Genomic DNA, 25,740 nt, shown 5'->3' with positions numbered 1-25,740 from the left:
GAGACCCCCTCTGAGAGAAGTCTCTTAGATGGGGGCAGCTGGGGACTGCAGGGGGTGAGAGACCCCCCTCAGAGACGAGACTCAGGGAAGGGGGCAGCTGGGGACTGCAGGGGGTGAGAGACCCTTCAGAGAGGAGACTCAGGGAAGGGGGCATCTGGGGACTGCAGGGGGTGAGAGACCCCCTCAGAGAGAAGACTCTTAGAGGGGGGCAGCTGGGGACTGCAGGGGGTGAGAGACCCCTCAGAGAGAAGACTCTTAGAAGGGGGCAACTGGGGACTGCAGGGGGTGAGAGACCCCCTCAGAGACAAGACTCAGGGAAGGGGGCAGCTGGGGACTGGAGAGGGTGAGAGACCCCTCAGAGACGAGACTCAGGGAAGGAGGCAGCTGGGGACTGGAGAGGGTGAGAGACCCCTCAGAGACGAGACTCAGGGCAGGGGGCAGCTGGGGACTGGAGAGGGTGAGAGACCCCTCAGAGACAAGACTCAGGGAAGGGGGCAGCTGGGGACTGGAGAGGGTGAGAGACCTCTCAGAGACAAGACTCAGGGAAGGGGGCAGCTGGGCACTGCAGGGGGTGAGAGACCCCTCAGAGTCGAGACTCAGGGAAGAGGGCAGCTGGGGACTGGAGAGGGTGAGAGACCCCCTCAGAGAGGAGACTCGGGAAAGGGGGCAGCTGGGGACTGGAGAGGGTGAGAGACCCCTCAGAGACGAGACTCAGGGAAGGGGGCAGCTGGGGACTGGAGAGGGTGAGAGACCCCTCAGAGAGGAGACTCATGGAATGGGCACGTGGGGACTGCAGGGGGTGAGAGACCCCTCCCAGACGAGACTCAGGGAAGGGGGCAGCTGGGGACTGCAGGGGGTGAGAGACCCCTCCCAGACGAGACTCAGGGAAGGGGGCATCTGGGGACTGCAGGGGGTGAGAGACCCCCTCAGAGAGAAGACTCTTAGAGGGGGGCAGCTGGGGACTGCAGGGGGTGAGAGACCCCTCAGAGAGAAGACTCTTAGAAGGGGGCAACTGGGGACTGCTGGGGGTGAGAGACCCCCTCAGAGACAAGACTCAGGAAAGGGGGCAGCTGGGGACTGGAGATGGTGAGAGACCCCTCAGAGACGAGACTCAGGGAAGGAGGCAGCTGGGGACTGGAGAGGGTGAGAGACCCCTCAGAGACGAGACTCAGGGCAGGGGGCAGATGGGGACTGGAGAGGGTGAGAGACCCCTCAGAGACAAGACTCAGGGAAGGGGGCAGCTGGGCACTGCAGGGGGTGAGAGACCCCTCAGAGTCGAGACTCGGGGAAGAGGGCAGCTAGGGACTGGAGAGGGTGAGAGACCCCTCAGAGAGGAGACTCGGGAAAGGGGGCAGCTGGGGACTGGAGAGGGTGAGAGACCCCTCAGAGACGAGACTCAGGGAAGGGGGCAGCTGGGGACTGGAGAGGGTGAGAGACCCCTCAGTGAGGAGACTCATGGAATGGGCACGTGGGGACTGCAGGGGGTGAGAGACCCCTCCCAGACGAGACTCAGGGAAGGGGGCAGCTGGGGACTTCAGGGAGTGAGAGACCCCCTCTGGGACGAGACTCAGGGAAGGGGGCAGCTGGGGACTGGAGAGGGTGAGAGACCCCCTCAGAGAGGAGACTCAGGGAAGGGGCACCTGGAGACTGCAGGGGGTGAGAGACCCCTCAGAGACGAGACTCAGGGAAGGGGGCAGCTGGGGACTGGAGAGGGTAAGAGACCCCTCAGAGAGGAGGCTCAGGGGAGCTGGGGTTGTCCTTCCTACCCCTGGGAAGGGGGCAGCTGGGGTTGCCCTTCCTACCCCTGGGAAGGAGGCAGCTGGGGGTATCCTTGCTACCCCTAGGAAGGCCAAGCTGGGGGGGTATCCTTCCTACCCCTGGGAAGGGGCAGCTGGGAGTATCCTTGCCTCCCCTGGGAAGGGGCCTGCTGGGGGTATCCTTGCTAACCCTGGGAAGGTGCCAGCTGGGGGTATCCTTGCTACCCCTGGGAAGAGGCCAGATGGGATTATCCTTGCCACCCCTCAGGAGCTGCTCTTAAGGAAGTGTCAGTACAGGTGTGGGGCTTTCCAGGTAAAGGCCTGAGGCCCCATTGAGACAGACTGGTAGGGTTTTGCTTCCTTCTACTCTGTTTAGACTCTATTTGGTTTAAGTTTCCATCCGAAGTCCAGGCAGGTGGCAACCCTGGTGAGACAGTGACGGGCAGAAGGGGCAGCGGAGGGGTAGGACAAAGAAGGGACAGAGGGTAGAAATCCTAAGTCAAGGACCCTCGTCTGGTACAGGAGGCAGAGACGGTTAATGACAGATGAAGGAAGAGACAGGAGGGAGCAAGGCACCGACAACTGGCGACTGTGGAGTGAAGAGGGAGACCACTGACAGGTGCAGGCAGCAGGAGGAGTGCAGGGGGATCACTGACAGGTGCAAGCAGCAGGAGTGCAGGTGGATCACTGACAGGTGCACAGCAGGAGTGCAGGTGGATCACTGACAGGTGCAGGCAGCAGGAGTGCAGGTGGATCACTGACAGGTCCAGGCAGCAGGAGGAGTGCAGGGGGATCACTGACAGGTGCAAGCAGCAGGAGGAGTGCAGGGGGATCACTGACAGGTGCAAGCAGCAGGAGTGCAGGGGGATCACTGACAGGTGCACAGCAGGAGTGCAGGTGGATCACTGACAGGTGCAGGCAGCAGGAGTGCAGGTGGATCACTGACAGGTCCAGGCAGCAGGAGTGCAGGTGGATCACTGACAGGTCCAGGCAGCAGGAGTGCAGGGGAGGACCACTGACAGGTGCAGGCAGAGTGCAGGGGAGGACCACTGACAGGTGCAGGCAGCAGGAGCGCAGGGGAGACCACTGACAGGTACAGGCAGCAGGAGTGCACAGGGACTACTGACAAGTGCAGGCAGCAGTAGTGCGGGGGGATCACTGGCAGGTTCAGGCTGCAGGAGTGCAGGAGTAGACCACTGACAGGTGCAGGCAGCAGGAGTGCAGGGGGACCACTGACAGGTACAAGCAGCAGGAATGCAGGGTAGACCACTGACAGTTACAGGCAGCAGGACTGCAAGGGAGACCACTAACAGGTACAGGCAGCAGGAGTGCAGGGGTAGACCACTGACAGGTGCAGGAGGCAGGGAAGGTTAAAGACAGATGTAAGCGAAAGGAAGAGACGGGAGGGAACTGGTCACCGACAGGTGGCAACTGTGGAGTGAAGGGGCAGACAACTGACAGGTGCAGGCAGCAGGAGTGCAGGTGGATCACTGACAGGTCCAGGCAGCAGGAGTGCAGGGGAGGACCACTGACAGGTGCAGGCAGCAGGAGCGCAGGGGAGACCACTGACAGGTACAGGCAGCAGGAGTGCACAGGGACTACTGACAAGTGCAGGCAGCAGTAGTGCGGGGGGGATCACTAGCAGGTGCAGGCAGCAGGAGTTCAGGGGAGACCACTGACAGGTACAGGCAGCAGGGGGAAACCACTGCAAGGTGCAGGCAGTATGAGTGCGGCGGAGGACCACTGACAGGTGCAGGCAGCAGGAGTGCAGGTGGATCACGGACAGGTGCAAGCAGCAGGAGTGCAGGTGGATCACTGAGAGGTGCAAGCAGCAGGAGTGCAGGGGGATCACTGACAGGTGCAAGCAGCAGGAGTGCAGGGGGATCACTGACAGGTCCAGGCAGCAGGAGTGCAGGGGAAGACCACTGACAGGTGCAGGCAGCAGGGCTGCAGGGGAGGACCACTGACAGGTGCAAGCAGCAGGAGTGCAGGTGGATCACTGACAGGTGCAGGCAGCAGGAGTGCAGGTGGATCACTGACAGGTGCAGGCAGCAGGAGTGCAGGTGGATCACTGACAGGTCCAGGCAGCAGGAGTGCAGGGGAGGACCACTGACAGGTCCAGGCAGCAGGAGTGCAGGGGAGGACCACTGACAGGTGCAGGCAGAGTGCAGGGGAGGACCACTGACAGGTGCAGGCAGCAGGAGCGCAGGGGAGACCACTGACAGGTACAGGCAGCAGGAGTGCACAGGGACTACTGACAAGTGCAGGCAGCAGTAGTGCGGGGGGATCACTGGCAGGTTCAGGCTGCAGGAGTGCAGGAGTAGACCACTGACAGGCGCAGGCAGCAGGAGTGCAGGGGGATCACTGACAGGTCCAGGCAGCAGGAGTGTAGGGGAGGACCACTGACAGGTGCAGGCAGCAGGAGTGCAGGGGAGGACCACTGACAGGTGCAGGCAGCAGGAGTGCAGGGGAGGACCACTGACAGGTGCAGGCAGCAGGAGCGCAGGGTAGACCACTGACAGGTGCAGGCAGAGTGCAGGGGGATCACCGGCAGGTGCAGGCAGCAGGAGCGCAGGGGAGACCACTGACAGGTACAGGCAGCAGGAGTGCACAGGGACTACTGACAAGTGCAGGCAGCAGTAGTGCGGGGGGGGGTCACTGGCAGGTGCAGGCAGCAGGAGTTCAGGGGGATCACTGACAGGTGCAAGCAGCAGGAGTATCACTGACAGGTGCAAGCAGCAGGAGTATCACTGACAGGTCCAGGCAGCAGGAGTGCACAGGGACTACTGACAAGTGCAGGCAGCAGTAGTGCGGGGGGGGGATCACTGGCAGGTGCAGGCAGCAGGAGTTCAGCGGAGACCACTGACAGGTACAGGCAGGAGGAATGCAGGGGGAAACCACTGCAAGGTGCAGGCAGTATGAGTGCGGCGGAGGACCACTGACAGGTGCAGGCGGCAGGAGTAGACCACTGACAGTTACAGGCAGCAGGACTGCAAGGGAGACCACTAACAGGTACAGGCAGCAGGAGTGCAGGGGTAGACCACTGACAGGTGCAGGAGGCAGGGAAGGTTAAAGACAGATGTAAGCGAAAGGAAGAGACGGGAGGGAACTGGTCACCGACAGGTGGCAACTGTGGAGTGAAGGGGCAGACAACTGACAGGCAGCGGGAGCACAGGGGGATCACTGACAGGTACAGGCAGCAGGAGTGCAGGGGAGACCACTGACAGGTGCAGGCAGCAGGAGTGCAGGTGGATCACTGACAGGTCCAGGCAGCAGGAGTGCAGGGGAGGACCACTGACAGGTGCAGGCAGAGTGCAGGGGAGGACCACTGACAGGTGCAGGCAGCAGGAGCGCAGGGGAGACCACTGACAGGTACAGGCAGCAAGAGTGCACAGGGACTACTGACAAGTGCAGGCAGCAGTAGTGCGGGGGGATCACTGGCAGGTTCAGGCTGCAGGAGTGCAGGAGTAGACCACTGACAGGTGCAGGCAGCAGGAGTGCAGGGGGATCACTGACAGGTCCAGGCAGCAGGAGTGCAGGGGAGGACTACTGACAGGTGCAGGCAGAGTGCGGGGGGATCACTGGCAGGTGCAGGCAGCAGGAGCGCAGGGGAGACCACGTACAGGCAGCAGGAGTGCACAGGGACTACTGACAAGTGCAGGCAGCAGTAGTGCGGGGGGGGGATCACTGGCAGGTGCAGGCAGCAGGAGTTCAGGGGAGACCACTGACAGGTACAAGCAGCAGGAATGCAGGGTAGACCACTGACAGTTACAGGCAGCAGGACTGCAAGGGAGACCACTAACAGGTACAGGCAGCAGGAGTGCAGGGGTAGACCACTGACAGGTGCAGGAGGCAGGGAAGGTTAAAGACAGATGTAAGCGAAAGGAAGAGACGGGAGGGAACTGGTCACCGACAGGTGGCAACTGTGGAGTGAAGGGGCAGACAACTGACAGGTGCAGGCAGCAGGAGTGCAGGTGGATCACTGACAGGTCCAGGCAGCAGGAGTGCAGGGGAGGACCACTGACAGGTGCAGGCAGCAGGAGCGCAGGGGAGACCACTGACAGGTACAGGCAGCAGGAGTGCACAGGGACTACTGACAAGTGCAGGCAGCAGTAGTGCGGGGGGGATCACTAGCAGGTGCAGGCAGCAGGAGTTCAGGGGAGACCACTGACAGGTACAGGCAGCAGGAATGCAGGGGGAAACCACTGCAAGGTGCAGGCAGTATGAGTGCGGCGGAGGACCACTGACAGGTGCAGGCAGCAGGAGTGCAGGTGGATCACGGACAGGTGCAAGCAGCAGGAGTGCAGGTGGATCACTGACAGGTGCAAGCAGCAGGAGTGCAGGGGGATCACTGACAGGTGCAAGCAGCAGGAGTGCAGGGGGATCACTGACAGGTCCAGGCAGCAGGAGTGCAGGGGAAGACCACTGACAGGTGCAGGCAGCAGGGCTGCAGGGGAGGACCACTGACTGGTGCAAGCAGCAGGAGTGCAGGTGGATCACTGACAGGTGCAGGCAGCAGGAGTGCAGGTGGATCACTGACAGGTGCAGGCAGCAGGAGTGCAGGTGGATCACTGACAGGTCCAGGCAGCAGGAGTGCAGGGGAGGACCACTGACAGGTCCAGGCAGCAGGAGTGCAGGGGAGGACCACTGACAGGTGCAGGCAGAGTGCACAGGGACTACTGACAGGTGCAGGCAGCAGTAGTGCGGGGGGATCACTGGCAGGTTCAGGCTGCAGGAGTGCAGGAGTAGACCACTGACAGGCGCAGGCAGCAGGAGTGCAGGGGGATCACTGACAGGTCCAGGCAGCAGGAGTGTAGGGGAGGACCACTGACAGGTGCAGGCAGCAGGAGTGCAGGGGAGGACCACTGACAGGTGCAGGCAGCAGGAGTGCAGGGGAGGACCACTGACAGGTACAGGCAGCAGGAGCGCAGGGTAGACCACTGACAGGTGCAGGCAGAGTGCAGGGGGATCACCGGCAGGTGCAGGCAGCAGGAGCGCAGGGGAGACCACTTGACAGGTACAGGCAGCAGGAGTGCACAGGGACTACTGACAAGTGCAGGCAGCAGTAGTGCGGGGGGGATCACTGGCAGGTGCAGGCAGCAGGAGTTCAGGGGGATCACCGACAGGTGCAAGCAGCAGGAGTATCACTGACAGGTGCAAGCAGCAGGAGTATCACTGACAGGTCCAGGCAGCAGGAGTGCACAGGGACTACTGACAAGTGCAGGCAGCAGTAGTGCGGGGGGGGGGGATCACTGGCAGGTGCAGGCAGCAGGAGTTCAGCGGAGACCACTGACAGGTACAGGCAGGAGGAATGCAGGGGGAAACCACTGCAAGGTGCAGGCAGTATGAGTGCGGCGGAGGACCACTGACAGGTGCAGGCGGCAGGAGTAGACCACTGACAGTTACAGGCAGCAGGACTGCAAGGGAGACCACTAACAGGTACAGGCAGCAGGAGTGCAGGGGTAGACCACTGACAGGTGCAGGAGGCAGGGAAGGTTAAAGACAGATGTAAGCGAAAGGAAGAGACGGGAGGGAACTGGTCACCGACAGGTGGCAACTGTGGAGTGAAGGGGCAGACAACTGACAGGCAGCGGGAGCACAGGGGGATCACTGACAGGTACAGGCAGCAGGAGTGCAGGGGAGACCACTGACAGGTACAGACAGCAGTAGTATATGGGGGTATCACTGACATGTACAGGCTGCAGGACAGCAGGGGGACCACTGACAGGTACAACAGCAGGAGTGCAGGGGAGGCTACTGACAGATACAGGCAGCAGGAGAGCACAGAAGAACACAGACAGGTACAGGCAGAAAGAGTGCAGGGGAGACCAGTGACACGTACAGGCAGCAGAAGTGCAGGGGAGACCACTGACAGGAACAGGCAGCAGGAATGCAGAGGGGTTCACTGACAGGAACAGGAAGCAGAGAGTGCAGAGGGATCACTGACAGGTATAGGCAGCATGTGTGCAGGGAGATCACCAACAAGTACAGGCAGCAAGAGTACAAGGGAGAATCACTGACAGGTACAGGCAGCAGGAGTGCATGGGTCTATCACTTACAGGTACAGGATTGCAGTGGAGACCACCGACAGGTACAGGCATCAGGAGTGAAGGGGTAATCAATGACAGGTACTGGCAGCAGAAGTGCAGGGGGAGACCACTGACAGGTGCAGGAGGCATGGAAGGTTAATGACAGATGCAAGCAGAAGGAAGAGACAGGAGGGAGCTTGTCACCGACAGGTGTCGACTGTGGAGTGAAGGGGTAGACAACTGACAGGTCCAGGCAGTGGGAGTGCAAGGGGATCACTGACAGATACAGGCTGCAGGGGAATCACTGACAGGTGCAGGCAGCAGAAGTGCAGGGCATACCACTGACAGGTACAGGCAGTGGAATTGCAGGGGGCACCACTGACAGAATCAGGCAGGAAGAGTGCAGGGGAGACCACTGACAGGTGCAGGCAGGAAGAGTGCAGGGGAGACCACTGACAGGTGCAGGCAGGAAGAGTGCAGGGGTGACTACCAACAGGTACAGACAGCAGGAATGTATGGGGGGTATCAGTGACAGGTAGAGGCTGCAGGACTGCAGGGGGACTGACAGGTACAGAGAGCAGGAGTGCAGGGGGGATCACTGACAGGTACAGCAGCAGGAGTGCAGGGGGAGACTATTGACAGGTACAGGTTGTAGGAGTGCACTGGAATCAGAAACAGGTCCAGACAGCAGGAGTGCAGGGGGAGACTACTGACACGTGCAGGCAGCAAGAGAGCACAGGAGACCACTGACAGGTACAGACAGGAGTGCAGGGGGGACCACAAAGGTACAGGCAGCAGGAGTGCAGAGGAGACTACAGACAGGTACAGAGAGCAGGAGTGCAGGGAGATCACTGACATGTTCAACAGCAGGAGTGCAGGGGGCTCACTGACAGGTACAGGCAGCAGGAGTGCAGGGGAGACTACGGACAGGTACAGAGAGCAGGAGTGCAGGGAGATCACTGACAGGTGCAGGGAAGGTTAATGACAGATGCAAGCGAAAGGAAGAGACGGGAGGGAACTGGTCACCGACAGGTGGCAACTGTGGAGTGAAGAGGCAGAGAACTGACAGGCAGCGGGAGCACAGGGGATCTCTGACAGGTACAGGCAGCGGGAGCACAGGGGGAACACTGACAGGTACAGGCAAGACCACTGACAGGTACAGGCAGCAGGAGTACAGGGGTCTATCACTCACAAGTAGAGAGTGCAAGAGAGACCACTGACAGGTACTGGCAGCAGGAGTGCAGGGGAGACCACTGACAGATGCAAGCAGTAGGAGTGGAGGGGAGACCACCGACAGGTACAGACAGCAGTAGTGTATGGGGGTATCATTGACATGTACAGGCTGCAGGACAGCAGCGGGACCACTGAAAGGTACAGAGAGCTGGAGTGCAGGGGTGTCACTGACAGATACAACAGCAGGAGTGCAGGAGAGACTACTGACAGGTACAAGCAGCAGGAGAGCACAGGAGACCACCGACAGGTACAGGCAGCAGAAGTGCAGGGGAGACCACTGACAGGAACAGGCAGCAGGAATGCAGCGGGGTTCACTGACAGGCACAGGCAGCAGAGAGTGCATAGGGTTCACTGACAGGTATAGGCAGCATGTGTGCAGGGAGATCACCAACAAGTACAGGCAGCAAAAGTACAAGGGAGAATCACTGACAGGAGGGAGCTGGTCACCAACAGGTGAAGACTGTGGAGTGAAGGGGTAGACCACTGACAGGTACAGGCAGCGGGAGTGCAGGGGGCACCACTGACAGAAGCAGGCAGGAAGAGTGCATAGGAGACCACTAACAGGTGCAGGCAGGAGTGCAGGGGGGACTACCGACAGGTACAGACAGCAGGAGTGTATGGGGGGGATCACTGACAGGTGCATGCTGCAGGACTGCAGGGGGCACTGACAGGTACAGAGAGCAGGAGTGCAGGGGGGATCACTGACAGGTACAACAGCAGGAGTGCAGGGGGAGACTATTGACAGGTACAGGCTGTAGGAGTGCACTGGAATCGCACACAGGTCCAGAAAGCAGGAGTGCAGGGGGATACTACTGACACATGCAGGCAGCAACGGAGCACAGGAGACCAATGACAGGTACAGACAGGAGTGCAGGGGAGACCAGTGACAGGTACAGGCAGCAGGAGTGCAGGGGAGACTACAGACAGGTTCAACAGCAGGAGTGCAGGGGGCTCACTGACAGGTACAGGCAGCAGGAGTGCAGGGGAGACTACAGACAGGTACAGAGAGCAGGAGTGCAGGTAGATCACCGACAGGTTCAACAGCAGGAGTGCAGGGGGCTCACTGACAGGTACAGGCAGCAGGAGTGCAGGGGAGACTACAGACAGGTGCAGGAGTGCAGGGAGATCACCGACAGGTTCAACAGCAGGAGTGCAGGGGGCTCACTGACAGGGAAAGGCAGCAGGAGCACAGGGGGAGACTACTGACAGGTTACAGGCTGCAGGAGTGCACTGGAATCACAGACAGGTACAGAGAGCAGGAGTGCAGGAGAGACCAGTGACAGGTACAGGCAGCAGGAGTGCAGGGGGAGACTACTGATTGTGAGAAGGTGGCCTGATATATGCTGTCCACTAGTTCTAGTGGGCACCTTGTATCAGTCCAAACAACCCCTTATGGTGAATAGGTTAAAGACAACCTTTATTGAAAGCTATCCTAGTGGTAGCTATGGAGAGTAGCCTTCAGGCTAACTCTTGAAGGAATGTAAAGCAGCTTGTTTTACCAGTCTATAATCCCTTGAATGACCAAATGAAAGGACAACCACACCAGGTATATATTCAAAATATATGTATTTAAGATAAAACACACCCCTCTAGTCTCTTTATGAGACTGGAGTTCGAAGTACTTAATTTACAAGTTAGCAATCAACAGTAATAGCACAAATACACGTTTGGGCCCTAGGGGCGTACCAAACCATATACCAATAAAGTGGTATAAGAACCACGACTGAACTAGACACGAGGCCTAGAGCCTGTAGAATCGCTGGGACCCCAAGGAACACAGGGGACCCACGGGGACTGTGTGCAGTGTGTAAACACAACCACGGGTTCCCATTAGCTTCTATGGGCAATGTCGGGGTTGGAAATTTAAAGAGTAGTGACACTTAGAATCGAGCTAGGACCAAACCCTTTTGGACTTAAGAAGTTCTAGGGCTAGCACCCACGGGAGCACTGGAGTACTTGAGTTACCTCACCCAGGGAAGCCGGGTGCATAAGTGTCTTTTGGTGTCGGGTCGCGTCGTCGATTTCAATGGGAGCCTGCAAAGAACTGCTGCTGCCGTGAAGACGAGAAGTGTCCGAAGAGATCCAAGCCTGGATCTAGGATGGAAGGAACCTGAAAGCAGAGGGGACAGAGTCTGGGTCACTAGCCAGTGACCGAGGGCAGGATGGACCAATGCCCACAGATGTCGGGTGCTTCAGGTGAGTTGATGGGTGTCTTGACTCTTCAGCCACGAGGTCCAGGAGGCACCGATGATGACCAGGAGCTGGATTCGAGCTGTCCCACAAAGTCTGTCGAGTGCTGCGGTGTCGGCGACCAGATTGGACCCAACAAGCCTTGGCAACGGCAAGTCACTGGAAATCAGAGAAAGGACTGCGGTGCAGACCAGCAAGGTCTGGGGGACTCACCCAGCGGGGGTAAGTCGGGGCACGTCTGGAGCAACCAGGAAAGCCCAATTAGAAGAGGAGTTGACTTTGTGGGGACCTACTAGCCAACAGGCTAGCGATCGCGAAGGAGCCTCGAGCGGTCGCACTCGAAACTGGCCCACGGGCCACTCGTGGAGTGGAGGCCAGCAATCTTCGGTGCAGGAGGTGCTCAAGGCTGGGGCTACTCGGAGCCTAAAGCACAACTTCAAGGAAGTCCCAGAAGATAGTGTTGCTGCAAAAGTTCACGGTGTCCAGGGTCAAGGTTCCACGTCACCCACGATAGCCACGGGCCTCAGCTTTGCTGTGGACTCAGGGTAGCCTCTGGGAAGTCTGTTAATCCACCTCTGGTGATGCAAAGACTTCTACGTCCGGCGGGAGCTTCAGCGATGCAGACTGGTCAGTTGCTTCTTTGGTGCCTGCCAAGCAGGGGACTCACTCCTTGACCCCAAGGGAGATTTCTTCCGTCTTCTGGTCGAGATAGAAAGTCGAAGGTCCAGGATATATGTTGCAGAGTTTTGTCCAGGGTAATCTAAAGTCGCAAGGACTGGGTTCCCATACTTTTACTAAGTTTGGGGGTTGGACATACTCCAGGGACCCACCTATGGGAGGGTTTGGAAAGAGGGGTGGTTACACCAATTTCCTTTGTCCAGTTTCGTGCCAGAGCAGGGGCAGGTAGCCCCTGCAACCGGTTTTAACTGGACTATGCACAGGGACACCAAGTGTGCCCCCGTTGCAGGACTTCAAAGCACCAGAGAGTGCTCCCGCCCAGCCCCAATACACATCTGCCTGTCTGGGGAGGTGGTTACACCTCCCTGGGACAGGAAACCTATTGTCCAGGCCTCCCCTGCCAGAGTTTCGGTCAGCAGCATGAGGCCAGACCCGTGTCTGTGGCAGAGGCATCCATTTTGTGATGCCAGGGCTCTGGAAAGTCCTACCAGGTTAGACCAGTGTGAACATGTCTCTCCCTCTAGAAGTGTGGAATGCTACACCTGCCGCCAGAACTGGCGGGGGGGGGGTGGGGGGGGGGGGGTAGTATTCCAAAGCGTTTGACACCAAATACGACATGTTTCCGTGCAGCCATCCCAAAGTTAGCATTTACCGCGAGGTTATAATGCACTTAAGAGTATATGGTCAGGCTGCACCACAAACAGCATCAGAGGAGGTACTCCGAACGCTGCAGAGGGGCTCTGCTCATGCAGGGGCACCCTCTCACATAAAAACCAAGCACTCTGCCTTCAGGATTGTTAAGGCTTGCCATAGGAGTGACTTATAGGTGTTATATGTGTGTGCAATGGTAGTGATATAGATAGCCTATACCACTGTAAGGGGTGCAAGCACACCCTAACCCAGGCTGCAGTAGCAGACCTGTGGGCCATTTTGGAGTGCTTCCCAAGGGTGGCGTAATACATGCTTCAGCCCCTGGTAGGCCTCTGAGGTACCTATGCCCTAGGTACATAGTATACCACACACTAGGGGAATATAAGGCACTCCAGAATCAAATTAGATATGTACCTAATGTACATGGAAACCATTTTACAGAGAAAGCAGATAGACTGGGGCACTGAATAGCAGGATCCCAGTCCAACTAAGTCATAAACCAGCAAAACACCAGGCAAAAAGTGGGGGCAACCATATATTCAGATTCCACCTTCCTACACTGACAGGTGCAGGCAGCAAGAGAGCACAGGAGACCACTGACAGGTATAGAAATCCTCAGTCAAGGACCCTCATCTGGTACAGGAGGCAGAGACGGTTAATGACAGATGCAGGAAGAGACAGGAGAGAGCTGGCCATCGACAACTGGCGACTGTGGTGTGAACGGGGAGACCACGGACAGGTGCAGGCAGCAGGAGTGCAGGTGGATCACTGACAGGTCCAGGCAGCAGGAGTGCAGGGGAGGACCACTGACAGGTGCAGGCAGCAAAAGTGCAGGGGATACCACTGACAGATGCAGGCAGCAGAATTGTACAGAGATTACTGACAGGTGCAGGCAGCAGAAGTGCAAGGGGGTCACTGGCAGGTACAGGCAGCAGGAGTGCAGGGGAGACCACTCACCGGTACAGGCAGCAAGAATGCAAGGGGGAAACCACTGCAAGGTGCAGGCAGTAAGAGTGCAGGGGAGGACCACTGACAGGTGCAGGCAGCAGCAGTGCAGGGGATACCACTGACAGGTACAGGCAGCAGGACTGCAGGGGAGACCACTGACAGGTACAGGCAGCAGGAGTGCAGGGGGAGACCAATGACAGGTGCAGGAATGCAGGGGGAGACCACTGACAGGTGCAGGAGGCAAAGAAGGTTAATGACAGATGCAAGCGAAAGGAAGAGACGGGAGGGAACTGGTCACCGACAGGTGACAACTGTGGAGTGAAGGGGCAGACCCCTGACACTTACAGGCAGATGGAGCGCAGGGGGATCCCTGACAGGTACAGACAGTGGGAGTGCAGGTGGATCACTGACAGGTACAGGCAGCAGGAGTGCTGGGGTCTATCACTTACAGGTAGAGGATGCAAGGGAGACCACTGACAGGTACTGGCAGAAGGAGTGCAGGGGAGACCACTGACAGGTACAGATAACAGTAGTGTATAGGGGTATCACTGACAGGTACAGGCTGCAGTACAGCAGGGAGGACCACTGACAGCTACAGAGTGCAGGGGGATCACTGACAGGTACAACAGCAGGGGTGCAAGGGGAGACTACTGACAGGTGCAGGAATGCAGGGGGAGACCACTGACAGGTGCAGGAGGCAAAGAAGGTTAATGACAGATGCAAGCGAAAGGAAGAGATGGGAGGGAACTGGTCACCGACAGGTGACAACTGTGGAGTGAAGGGGCAGACCCCTGACACTTACAGGCAGATGGAGCGCAGGGGGATCCCTGACAGGTACAGACAGTGGGAGTGCAGGTGGATCACTGACAGGTACAGGCAGCAGGAGTGCTGGGGTCTATCACTTACAGGTAGAGGATGCAAGGGAGACCACTGACAGGTACTGGCAGAAGGAGTGCAGGGGAGACCACTGACAGGTACAGATAACAGTAGTGTATAGGGGTATCACTGACAGGTACAGGCTGCAGTACAGCAGGGGGGACCACTGACAGCTACAGAGTGCAGGGGGATCACTGACAGGTACAACAGCAGGGGTGCAGGGGGAGACTACTGACAGGTATAGGCAGCATGAGTGCAGGGGAGACCACCGACAGGTACAGGCAACAGAAGTGCAGGGGAGACCACTGACAGGAACAGGCAGCAGGAATGCAGCAGGGTTCACTGACAGGCACAGGCAGCAGGGAGTGCAGAGGGTTCACTGACAGGTATAGGCAGCATGTGTGCAGGGAGATCACCGACAAGTACAGGCAGCAAGAGTAAAAGGGGGAATCACGGACAGGTACAGGCAGCAGGAGTGCAGGGTGAGACCACTGACAGGTGCAGGAGGCAGGGAAGGTTAATGACAGATGCAAGCAAAAGGAAGAGACAGGAGGGAGCTGGTCACCGACAGGTGGCGACTGTGGAGTGAAGGGGCAGACCACTGACAGGTACAGGCAGTGGGAGTGCAGGGGGATCACTGACAGATACAGGCTGCAGGGGAATCACTGACAGGTGCAAGCAGCAGGAGTGCAGGGCATACCACTGACAGGTGCAAGCAGCAGGAGTGCAGGGCATACCACTGACAGGTACAGGCCGCAGGAGTGCAGGGGGGACCACTGTCAGGCACATGCAGGAAGAGTACAGGGGAGACCACTGACAGGTACAGGCAGCAGGAGTGTAGGGTATTCATGACAGGTAGAGGCTGCAGGGGAGACCACTGACAGGTACTGGCAGCAGGAGTGCAGGGGAGACCACTGACAGATGCAGGCAGCAAGAGTGCATGGGGGATCACCGACAGGTACAGGGATCAGGAGTGCAGCAGTGGCTCACCAACAGGTTAAGGCAGCAGGGGTGCAGGGGGATATCACTAAAAGGTACAGACAGCAGGAGTGCGGGGGGTCACTGACAGGGACAGGCAGCAAGATTGCAGGGGGAGATCATCGACAGGTACAGGCAGCATTAGTGCAGGGGGAGATCACTGACAGGCAGCAGAAGTGCAGGGGGAGAACACCGACAGGTACAGGCAGCAGGAGTGCAGAGGGAGAGCACTCACAGGGACAGGCAGCAGGAGTACGGGGGGGTCACTGAAAGGTACAGGCAGCAGGAGTACGGGGTGAATCACTGAAAGGTACAGGCAGCAGGAGAGCACATATCCATCATTCACAAGTAGAGGCAGCAGACGTGCAGGGTATATCACTGACAGCTACAAGCAGCAGCAGTGCAGGGTATATCACTGACAGGTGCAGGCAGCAGCAGTGCAGGGGATACCACTGACAGGTACAGGCAGCAGGACTGCAGGGGAGACCACTGACAGGTACAGGCAGCAGGAGTGCAGGGGGAGACCAATGACAGGTGCAGGAATGCAGGGGGAGACCACTGACAGGTGCAGGAGGCAAAGAAGGTTAATGACAGATGCAAGCGAAAGGAAGAGACGGGAGGGAACTGGTCACCGACAGGTGACAACTGTGGAGTGAAGGGGCAGACCCCTGACACTTACAGGCAGATGGAGCGCAGGGGGATCCCTGACAGGTACAGACAGTGGGAGTGCAGGTGGATCACTGACAGGTACAGGCAGCAGGAGTGCTGGGGTCTATCACTTACAGGTAGAGGATGCAAGGGAGACCACTGACAGGTACTGGCAGAAGGAGTGCAGGGGAGACCACTGACAGGTACAGATAACAGTAGTGTATAGGGGTATCACTGACAGGTACAGGCTGCAGTACAGCAGGGAGGACCACTGACAGCTACAGAGTGCAGGGGGATCACTGACAGGTACAACAGCAGGGGTGCAAGGGGAGACTACTGACAGGTGCAGGAATGCAGGGGGAGACCACTGACAGGTGCAGGAGGCAAAGAAGGTTAATGACAGATGCAAGCGAAAGGAAGAGATGGGAGGGAACTGGTCACCGACAGGTGACAACTGTGGAGTGAAGGGGCAGACCCCTGACACTTACAGGCAGATGGAGCGCAGGGGGATCCCTGACAGGTACAGACAGTGGGAGTGCAGGTGGATCACTGACAGGTACAGGCAGCAGGAGTGCTGGGGTCTATCACTTACAGGTAGAGGATGCAAGGGAGACCACTGACAGGTACTGGCAGAAGGAGTGCAGGGGAGACCACTGACAGGTACAGATAACAGTAGTGTATAGGGGTATCACTGACAGGTACAGGCTGCAGTACAGCAGGGGGGACCACTGACAGCTACAGAGTGCAGGGGGATCACTGACAGGTACAACAGCAGGGGTGCAGGGGGAGACTACTGACAGGTATAGGCAGCATGAGTGCAGGGGAGACCACCGACAGGTACAGGCAACAGAAGTGCAGGGGAGACCACTGACAGGAACAGGCAGCAGGAATGCAGCAGGGTTCACTGACAGGCACAGGCAGCAGGGAGTGCAGAGGGTTCACTGACAGGTATAGGCAGCATGTGTGCAGGGAGATCACCGACAAGTACAGGCAGCAAGAGTAAAAGGGGGAATCACGGACAGGTACAGGCAGCAGGAGTGCAGGGTGAGACCACTGACAGGTGCAGGAGGCAGGGAAGGTTAATGACAGATGCAAGCAAAAGGAAGAGACAGGAGGGAGCTGGTCACCGACAGGTGGCGACTGTGGAGTGAAGGGGCAGACCACTGACAGGTACAGGCAGTGGGAGTGCAGGGGGATCACTGACAGATACAGGCTGCAGGGGAATCACTGACAGGTGCAAGCAGCAGGAGTGCAGGGCATACCACTGACAGGTACAGGCCGCAGGAGTGCAGGGGGGACCACTGACAGGCACATGCAGGAAGAGTACAGGGGAGACCACTGACAGGTACAGGCAGCAGGAGTGTAGGGTATTCATGACAGGTAGAGGCTGCAGGGGAGACCACTGACAGGTACTGGCAGCAGGAGTGCAGGGGAGACCACTGACAGATGCAGGCAGCAAGAGTGCATGGGGGATCACCGACAGGTACAGGGATCAGGAGTGCAGCAGTGGCTCACCAACAGGTTAAGGCAGCAGGGGTGCAGGGGGATATCACTAAAAGGTACAGACAGCAGGAGTGCGGGGGGTCACTGACAGGGACAGGCAGCAAGATTGCAGGGGGAGATCATCGACAGGTACAGGCAGCATTAGTGCAGGGGGAGATCACTGACAGGCAGCAGAAGTGCAGGGGGAGAACACCGACAGGTACAGGCAGCAGGAGTGCAGAGGGAGAGCACTCACAGGGACAGGCAGCAGGAGTACGGGGGGGTCACTGAAAGGTACAGGCAGCAGGAGTACGGGGTGAATCACTGAAAGGTACAGGCAGCAGGAGAGCACATATCCATCATTCACAAGTAGAGGCAGCAGACGTGCAGGGTATATCACTGACAGCTACAAGCAGCAGCAGTGCAGGGTATATCACTGACAGGTGCAGGCAGCAGCAGTGCAGGGGATACCACTGACAGGTACAGGCAGCAGGACTGCAGGGGAGACCACTGACAGGTACAGGCAGCAGGAGTGCAGAGGGAGAGCACTCACAGGGACAGGCAGCAGGAGTACGGGGGGGTCACTGAAAGGTACAGGCAGCAGGAGTACGGGGTGAATCACTGAAAGGTACAGGCAGCAGGAGAGCACATATCCATCATTCACAAGTAGAGGCAGCAGACGTGCAGGGTATATCACTGACAGCTACAAGCAGCAGCAGTGCAGGGTATATCACTGACAGGTCTAGGCAGCAGGAGTGCATAGGAGATATCTGGCAGGTACAGGCAGCAGCAGTGCAGGGGGGGATAACTGGCAGGTACAGGTAGCAAAAGTGCATGAGAATCACTGACAGGTACAGGCAGCATGAATGCAGGGGGGCTCACTGATGGGTACAGGAAGCAGGAGTGCAGGGGGATCACCAACAGGTACAGGCAGGAGGATCACCGACAGGTACAGGCAGCAGGAGAGCACGTATTGATCATTCACAAGTAGAGGCAGCAGAAGTGCACAGTAGATCACTGACAGTTGTAGGGAGCAGGAGTCAGCAGTCAATCACCAACCGGTACAAACAGCAGAAGTGCAGGGGGGAAATCGACAATTTTAAAGACAGCAGAAGGGAATCACTGACAGGTGCAGGCAGCAGGAATGCAAGAGTCTAGCACTGACAGGTAAAGACAGTAGGAGAGAATGAGGAGATCATTGACAGGTAGCGGCCAAAGGAGTGCAGGGTATATCACTAACAGGTACAGGCAGCTGAAGTGCAGGGGTCTATCACTGACAGGTACAGGCAGCAGGAGTGCAGGGGAGACCACTGACAGGTGCAGGCAGCAAGAGGGCATGGGGGATCACCGACAGGTACAGGGATCAGAAGTGCAGCAGTGGCTCACCAACAGGTTAAGGCAGCAGGGGTATATCACTAAAAGGTACAGACAGCAGGAGTGCGGGGGGTCATTGACAGGTACAGGCAGCAGAAGTGCAGGGGGAGATCACTGACAGGCAGATGAAGTGCAGGGGGAGATCACAGACAGGTACAGGCAGCAGGAGTGCAGAGGGAGATCACTGACAGGTATAGGCAGCAGGAGTACAGGGGGGGGGGATCACCGACAGGTACAGGCAGCAGGAGAGCAGAGTGAACCACTGAAAGGTACAGGCAGCAGAAGAGCACAGATCCATCATTCACAAGTAGAGGCAGCAGACGTGTGGGGTATATCACTGTCAGGTAAAGGCAAAAGCAGTACAGGGTATATCACTGACAGGTACAGGCATCAGGAGTGAAGGGGTCTGTTACTGACAGGTCTAGGCATCAGGAGTATATAGGGGATAGCTGGCAGGTACAGGCAGCAGCAGTGCATGAGAATCACTGACAGGTACAGGCAGCATGAATGCAGGTGGGCTCACTGACAGGTAGAGGCATCAGGAGTGCAGGGGCATCACTGACAGGTGCAGGCAGCAGGAATGCAGCAGTCGATCATCAACAGATACAGGCAGCAGAAGTGCTAGGAGATCACTGACAGGTGCAGGCAGCAGGAGTGTGGGGGATGTTACTGACAAGTACAGGCAGCAGCAGTGCACTGGGATTTCACTGACAGGTACAGGCAGCAAGAGTGCATGGGGAATCACCAACAGGTTAAGGCAGCAGGAGTGCAGGGGGATATCACTAAAAGGTACAGACAGCAGGAGTGTGGGGGGTCACTGACAGGGACAGGCAGCAAGGTTGCAGGGGGAGATAACTGACAGGTACACGCAGCAGGAGTGCAGAGGGAGATCACTGACAGGGAAAGGCAGCAGGAGTACGGGGGTCACTGACAGGGAAAGGCAGCGGGAGTGCAGTGTGAATCACTGAAAGGTACAGGCAGCAGTAGAGCACAGATCCATCATTCACAAGTAGAGGCAGCAGCAGTGCAGGGTATATCACTGACAGGTCTAGGCAGCAGGAGTGCATAGGAGATATCTGGCAGGTACAGGCAGCAGCAGTGCAGGGGTGATAACTGGCAGGTACAGGCAGCAAAAGTGCATGAGAATCACTGGCAGGTACAGGAAGCAGGAGTGCAGGGGGATCACCAACAGGTACAGGCAGGAGGATCACCGACAGGTACAGGCAGCAGGAGAGTATGTATTGATCATTCACAAGTAGAGGCAGCAGAAGTGAACAGTATATCACGGACAGTTGTAGGGAGCAGGAGTCAGCAGTCAATCACCAACCGGTACAAACAGCAGAAGTGCAGGGGGAGAGCGACAATTTTAAAGACAGCAGGAGGGAATCACTGACAGGTGCAGGCAGCAGGAATGCATGAGTCTATCACTGACAGGTAAAGGCAGCAGGAGAGAATGAGGAGATCATTGACAGGTAGCGGCCAAAGGAGCGCAGGGTATGTCACTAACAGGTACAGGCAGCAGGGGTCTATCACTGACAGGTACAGGCAGCAGGAATGCAAGGGTCTATAACTGATAGAAGCAGGAGTGCAGGGAGAATCACTGACAGGTACAGGCAGTAGGAGTACAGGGGGATCATGGACAGGCAGCAAGAGTGTAGGCGGGATCACTGGCAGTTACAGGCAGCAAGATTGCAGCAGTCAAACACCAACAGGTACAGACAGCGGGAGTGCAGGGGGATATTACTAACAGGTACAGGCAGCAGAAGTGCAGGGGGGATCACCGACAGGTACAGACAGCAGGAATGCAGGAGTCAATAATTGACAGGTACAGGAAACAGGAGAGCACGGATCCATCATTCACAAGCAGAGGCAGCAGAAGTGTAGGGGAATCACTGACTGGTACATGCAGAAGGAGTGCAAATATCTATGTCTGACAGGTACAGACAGGACTCTTGGAGGAGATCAATGACAGGACCAGGCAGCAGGATAGCACAGATCTATCGCTAACAGGTACAGGCAGCTAGAGTGCAGGGTATATCACGGACTCGTACAGGCAACAGGAATGCATAGGTCAATCGCCAAAAGATATAGGAAGCAGGTGGAGATCACTAACCGGTACAGACAGCAGGAGTGAAGGGTGGTCACTGACAGATGTGGGCAGAAGGAGTGCAAGGGGGATCACTGACAGGTACAGGCAGCGGGAGTGCAGGGGGATCACTGACAGGTACAGGCAGCGGGAGTGAAGTGGGGATCACTGACAGGTACAGGCAGCGGGAGTGAAGGGTGGTCACTGACAGGTACAGGCAGCGGGAGTGAAGGGTGGTCACTGACAGGTACAGGCAGCGGGAGTGAAGGGTGGTCACTGACAGATGTGGGCAGAAGGAGTGCAGGGGGGGGGATCACTGACAGGTACAGGCAGCGGGAGTGCAGGGGGATCACCAACAGGTACAGGCAGCAGGAGTGCAGGGGAAGATTACTGACAGATGTGGGCAGCAGGAGTTCAAGGGTCAATCAATCACAGGGAGAGGCAGCGGGAATGCAGGGGGACATCGTCAACAGGTTCAGGCAGCAGGAAGAAAGCAGAGGAACCACAAACACACTGTTGTAGGCAGTAGGGAGAGTGCAGGGTTTTATCAGAAGGTGACAGCACAAGAAATAGTGCACAGGGAGCCAGCCCAACGCCAGAGAAGGCAAGGGAGGGAGAGAAATCTCTGACAGGAGCAGGGGTAATACAGGGGTCTGATGGGTGAACGGTGCAGGCCGGACTCTTCACTGACAGGAGCAAGTGATAGAAGAGAGAGCAGAGTCAGGTGAAAGGTTCAAGGGGGGACTTCTCACTGACAGGGGCAAGTGAAGGAAGAGAGAGCAGACAGCAGAGTCAGGTGAAAGGTTCAAGGGGGGACTTCTCACTGAGAGGGGCAAGTGATGGAAGAGAGAGCAGAGTCAGGTGAAAGGTTTCGGGGGGGCTTTTCACTGATAGGGGCAAGTGATGGAAGAGAGAGCAGACGTCAGAGTCAGGTGAAGGGTTCAAGGGGGACTTCCCACTGACAGGGGCAAGTGATGGAAGAGAGAGCAGAGACAGGTGAAAGGTTCAAGGGAAGACTTTTCACTGATAGGGTCAAGTGATGGAAGAGAGAGCAGACGTCAGAGTCAGGTGAAGGGTTCAAGGGGGGACTTCTCACTGACAGGGGCAAGTGATGGAAGAGAGAGCAGAGTCAGGTGAAAGGTTCAAGGGAGGACTTTTCACTGATAGGGGCAAGTGATGGAAGAAAGAGCAGAGTCAGGTGAAGGGTTTAAGGGGGGACTTCTCACTGACAGGGGCAAGTGATGGAAGAGAGAGCAGAGACAGGTGAAAGGTTCAAGGGAGGACTTTTCACTGATAGGGGCAAGTGATGGAAGAGAGAGAGCAGACATCAGAGTCAGGTGAAGGGTTCAAGGGGGGACTTCTCACTGACAGGGGCAAGTGATGGAAGAGAGAGCAGTCAGGTGAAAGGTTCAAGGGGGGACTTTTCACTGATAGGGTCAAGTGATGGAAGAGAGAGCAGACGTCAGAGTCAGGTGAAGGGTTCAAGGGGGGACTTCTCACTGACAGGGGCAAGTGATGTTAGTGAGAACAGAGTCAGGTGAAAGGTTCAAGGGGGGACTTTTCACTGATAGGGTCAAGTGATGGAAGAGAGAGCAGACGTCAGAGTCAGGTGAAGGGTTCAAGGGAGGACTTTTCACTGATAGGGGCAAGTGATGGAAGAGAGAGCAAAGTCAGGTGAAAGGTTCAAGGGGTGACTTCTCACTGACAGGGGCAAGTGATGGAAGAGAGAGCAGAGACAGGTGAAAGCTGCAGGAGGGGGACTTGATGTAAGAGAGCAAACAGCAGAGACTGGTGAAGGCTTCAAGGGGGGACTTTTCACAGACAGGTGTAAGTGATGGAAGAGAGAGCAGAGACAGGTGAAAGCTGCAGGAGAGGGATTTGATGGAAGAGAGAGCAAACAGCAGAGACTGGTGAAGGCTTCAAGGGGGGACTTTTCACAGACAGGTGCAAGTGGTGGGGAGAGAGTGCAGAGACAGGTGAAGGCTGCAGAGGGTTCAGTGGTAGGAGGAAGTGCTAAGAACCAGCAGCAGTTGGAAGCAAGAGGGAAAGTGCAGGGATCTGATGACAGTCGAAGGTTAAAGGGACCGTTTACTGACAGACACAGGTAGCAGGGAGAGAGTGTAGGGTGTCGAGCAGTGACGGCCAAGCAGGGGGGAAGGGTTAGGGATTGGGGAAAGGAGAAGGGGTAACTAGCAGGAAGAGAGCCCAGGTGAGGAGCAGCAGCCGGCGGAGATGTTAGGAGGAAGGTGATCAGAGAGGTGAAGAGACCAGGAGGGCACGCAGGGAGATGGTGTGAGACATATGAGGGAAGGGGGCAAGGACGTGTCAGAGGGGTGCAAGGACTGGTCTGAAAGATGCAAGGACAGGTCAGGAGGTGAAGGGACCAGGAGGGCACGCAGGGAGCTGGTGAGAAACAGGTGAAGGCAGGGGTCTAGGAAGGGTCAGAGAGGTGCAGGAGGGCACGCAGGGAGTTGGTGAGAGACAGATGAAGGAAGGCTGCAAAGACGGATCAGAGAGGTGCAGGGAGCTGGTGAGAGACAGATGAAGGAAGGCTGCAAAGACGGATCAGAGAGGTGCAGGGAGCTGGTGATGGACAGATGATGGGAGGCTGCAAGGACAGGTCAGAAAGGTGCTGGTGAGAGACAGATTAAGGGAGGCTGCAAGGACGGGCCAGAAAGGTGCAGGGAGCTGGAGAGACAGATGAAGGGAGGCTGCAAGGACGGGTCAGAGAGGTGCAGGAGGGCACGCAGGGAGCTGGTGAGAGACAGATGAAGGGAGGCTGCAAAGACGGATCAGAGAGGTGCAGGGAGCTGGTGATGGACAGATGAAGGGAGGCTGCAAGGACGGGTCAGAGAGGTGCAGGGAGCTGGTGAGAGACAGATGAAGGGAGGCTGCAAGGACAGGCCAGAAAGGTGCAGGGAGTTGGTGATGGACAGATTAAGGGAGGCTGCAAGGACGGGTCAGAGAGGTGCAGGGAGCTGGTGAGAGACAGATGAAGGGAGGCTGCAAGGACGGGTCAGAGAGGTGCAGGGAGCTGGTGAGAGACAGATGAAGGGGGGCTGCAAGGACGGGCGCAGGGGATGGTGCTTGACAGGTGGAGGGGAGAGCGCAGGGAGAGAAGGCAGGTTGGCGATCCATCAAGGGTGCAGGCAGCAGAGAGAGTGCAGGAGCGCGGTCACTTACTGGTGCTGGTATCCGGGAGAGTGCCAGGGAAAGGGACAGCCGTGCTCAGGCTGTGGCCGAGGCTCCTAGTAGTGACAGCAGGCCTAGGCCAGGGACAGCAGCTCCCGGGCAGAGACAGCAGCGCCCAGGCAGATACAGCAGGTGTCAGGCAGCGCCATCGGAGCCCAGGCAGTGACAGCACGCAGGCAGCCGGCGAGAGCAGCAGTGTTTAGCCAGATACAGCATGGGGAGGGAGAGCAAGGAGGCGGGACGGTGGCAGGAAGGAGGGAGGGGGGAGAGAAGGGGCAGGGGTGGGAGGGACAGGAGCAGGTCACAGGGGGGCGGGACAGCGCCAGGGGAGGGCAGAGGGAGGGAATCTAGGAAAGAGGGAGTGACAGCTGCAGGTAATGGAAGGAGAAGAGACAGGCTGGGGAGATAGATACAGCAGCACTAAGAAAGAAGTGACTGCAGCAGATAAAGGAAGGAACATGAAATGCAAGAGAGAGGGAGAAATCAGCAGGAAGGACGGCAGGAGTGAGGGAGACAGCTATAAGAAGGTGGGAGTGGGGACTGGGGAGAAACAGCTGGGAGAAGGTGGGAGAGGGGACAGGGGAGGGAACTGTAAGAACGTAGGAGAGGGGACAGGGGAGAGACAGCTGTAAGAAGGTGGGAGTGGGGACTGGGGAGAAACAGCTGGGAGAAGGTAGGAGAGAGGACAGGGGAGAAAGCTGTAAGAAGGTAGGAGAGAGGACAGGGGAGGAAGCTGTAAGAAGGTAGGAGAGGGGACAGGGGAGAGACAGCTGTATGAAGGTGGGAGAGAGCACTGGGGAGCGACAGCTGTAAGAAGGTGGGAGAGAGGACAGGGGAGCGACAGCTGTAAGATAGCTGTAAGGTGGGAGTGGGGACAGGGGAGCGACAGCTGTTCGAAGGTGGGAGTGGGGACAGGGGAGAGACAGCTGTAAGAAGATGGGAGAGGGGACAGGGGAGAGACAGCTGTAAGAAGGTGGGAATGGGGACAGGGGAGAGACAGCTGAAAGAAGGTGGGAATGGGGACAGGGGAGAGACAGATGTAAGAAGGTGGGAGAGGGGACCGGGGAGCGACAGCTGTAAGAAGGTGGGAGAGGGGACTTGGAGAGACAGCTGTAAGAGGGGGAGAGACAGCAGCAGGGCACAGGAAAGGGCAACCAGAGGGGGTATGTTAGGCGTCAGCAAGGTAGGCTGAAGGGGTGGGCAGGCTTGGGAGGAGTCTGAAGGAGGGAAGAGGGTGGAGAGCGCGCACAGTATTAAGCAAGAAGAGGGAATGAGCAGGGTGGGAGGAGAGGGAAGGGCAGAGACGACCAGAGGGGGCGGAGCCAGGGGTGGGGGTCACTGGGGAGGAGGAGCTAAAGAGAGAGGAGGAGGAGCAGGAGTGGAGAGGGGGGAGGACTACAGGCCGGAGGGAGGTCTGACAGAGAGAGGAGGGAGGTCTGACAGAGAGAGGAGGAGGAGCAGGAGCAGGAGTGGAGAGGGGGGAGGACTACAGGCCGGAGGGAGGTCTGACACAGAGTGGAGGAGGAGGAGCAGGAGTGCAGAGGACAGCTGGAGGCCCAGGGCGAGAGAAAACACGAGGGGCAGCAGGGCGGGATGGAGGAGGGCAGACAGGAGGGCA

General features: G+C 57.6%; 1 protein-coding gene across 1 annotated transcript in view; it reads right to left on the bottom strand.

Moving 5' to 3' along the window:
* PDXK (pyridoxal kinase) overlaps nucleotides 1–25,396 on the bottom strand; it is a 471,678-nt gene extending 446,282 nt beyond the window's left edge. The window contains exon 1 of the mRNA XM_085620780.1: nucleotides 24,114–25,396. The gene's annotated coding sequence lies outside the window, so the exon portion shown is untranslated. The remainder of the gene's footprint in view (nucleotides 1–24,113) is intronic.
* Between the last annotated feature and the right edge of the window lie 344 nt (nucleotides 25,397–25,740).

This window comes from Triturus cristatus, chromosome 8, assembly GCF_964204655.1.
Source record: "Triturus cristatus chromosome 8, aTriCri1.1, whole genome shotgun sequence".
Taxonomy (NCBI): domain Eukaryota; kingdom Metazoa; phylum Chordata; class Amphibia; order Caudata; family Salamandridae; genus Triturus; species Triturus cristatus.
Note: the sequence above shows the minus strand (reverse complement) of the source record. Positions and strands in the feature narration are given on the sequence as shown.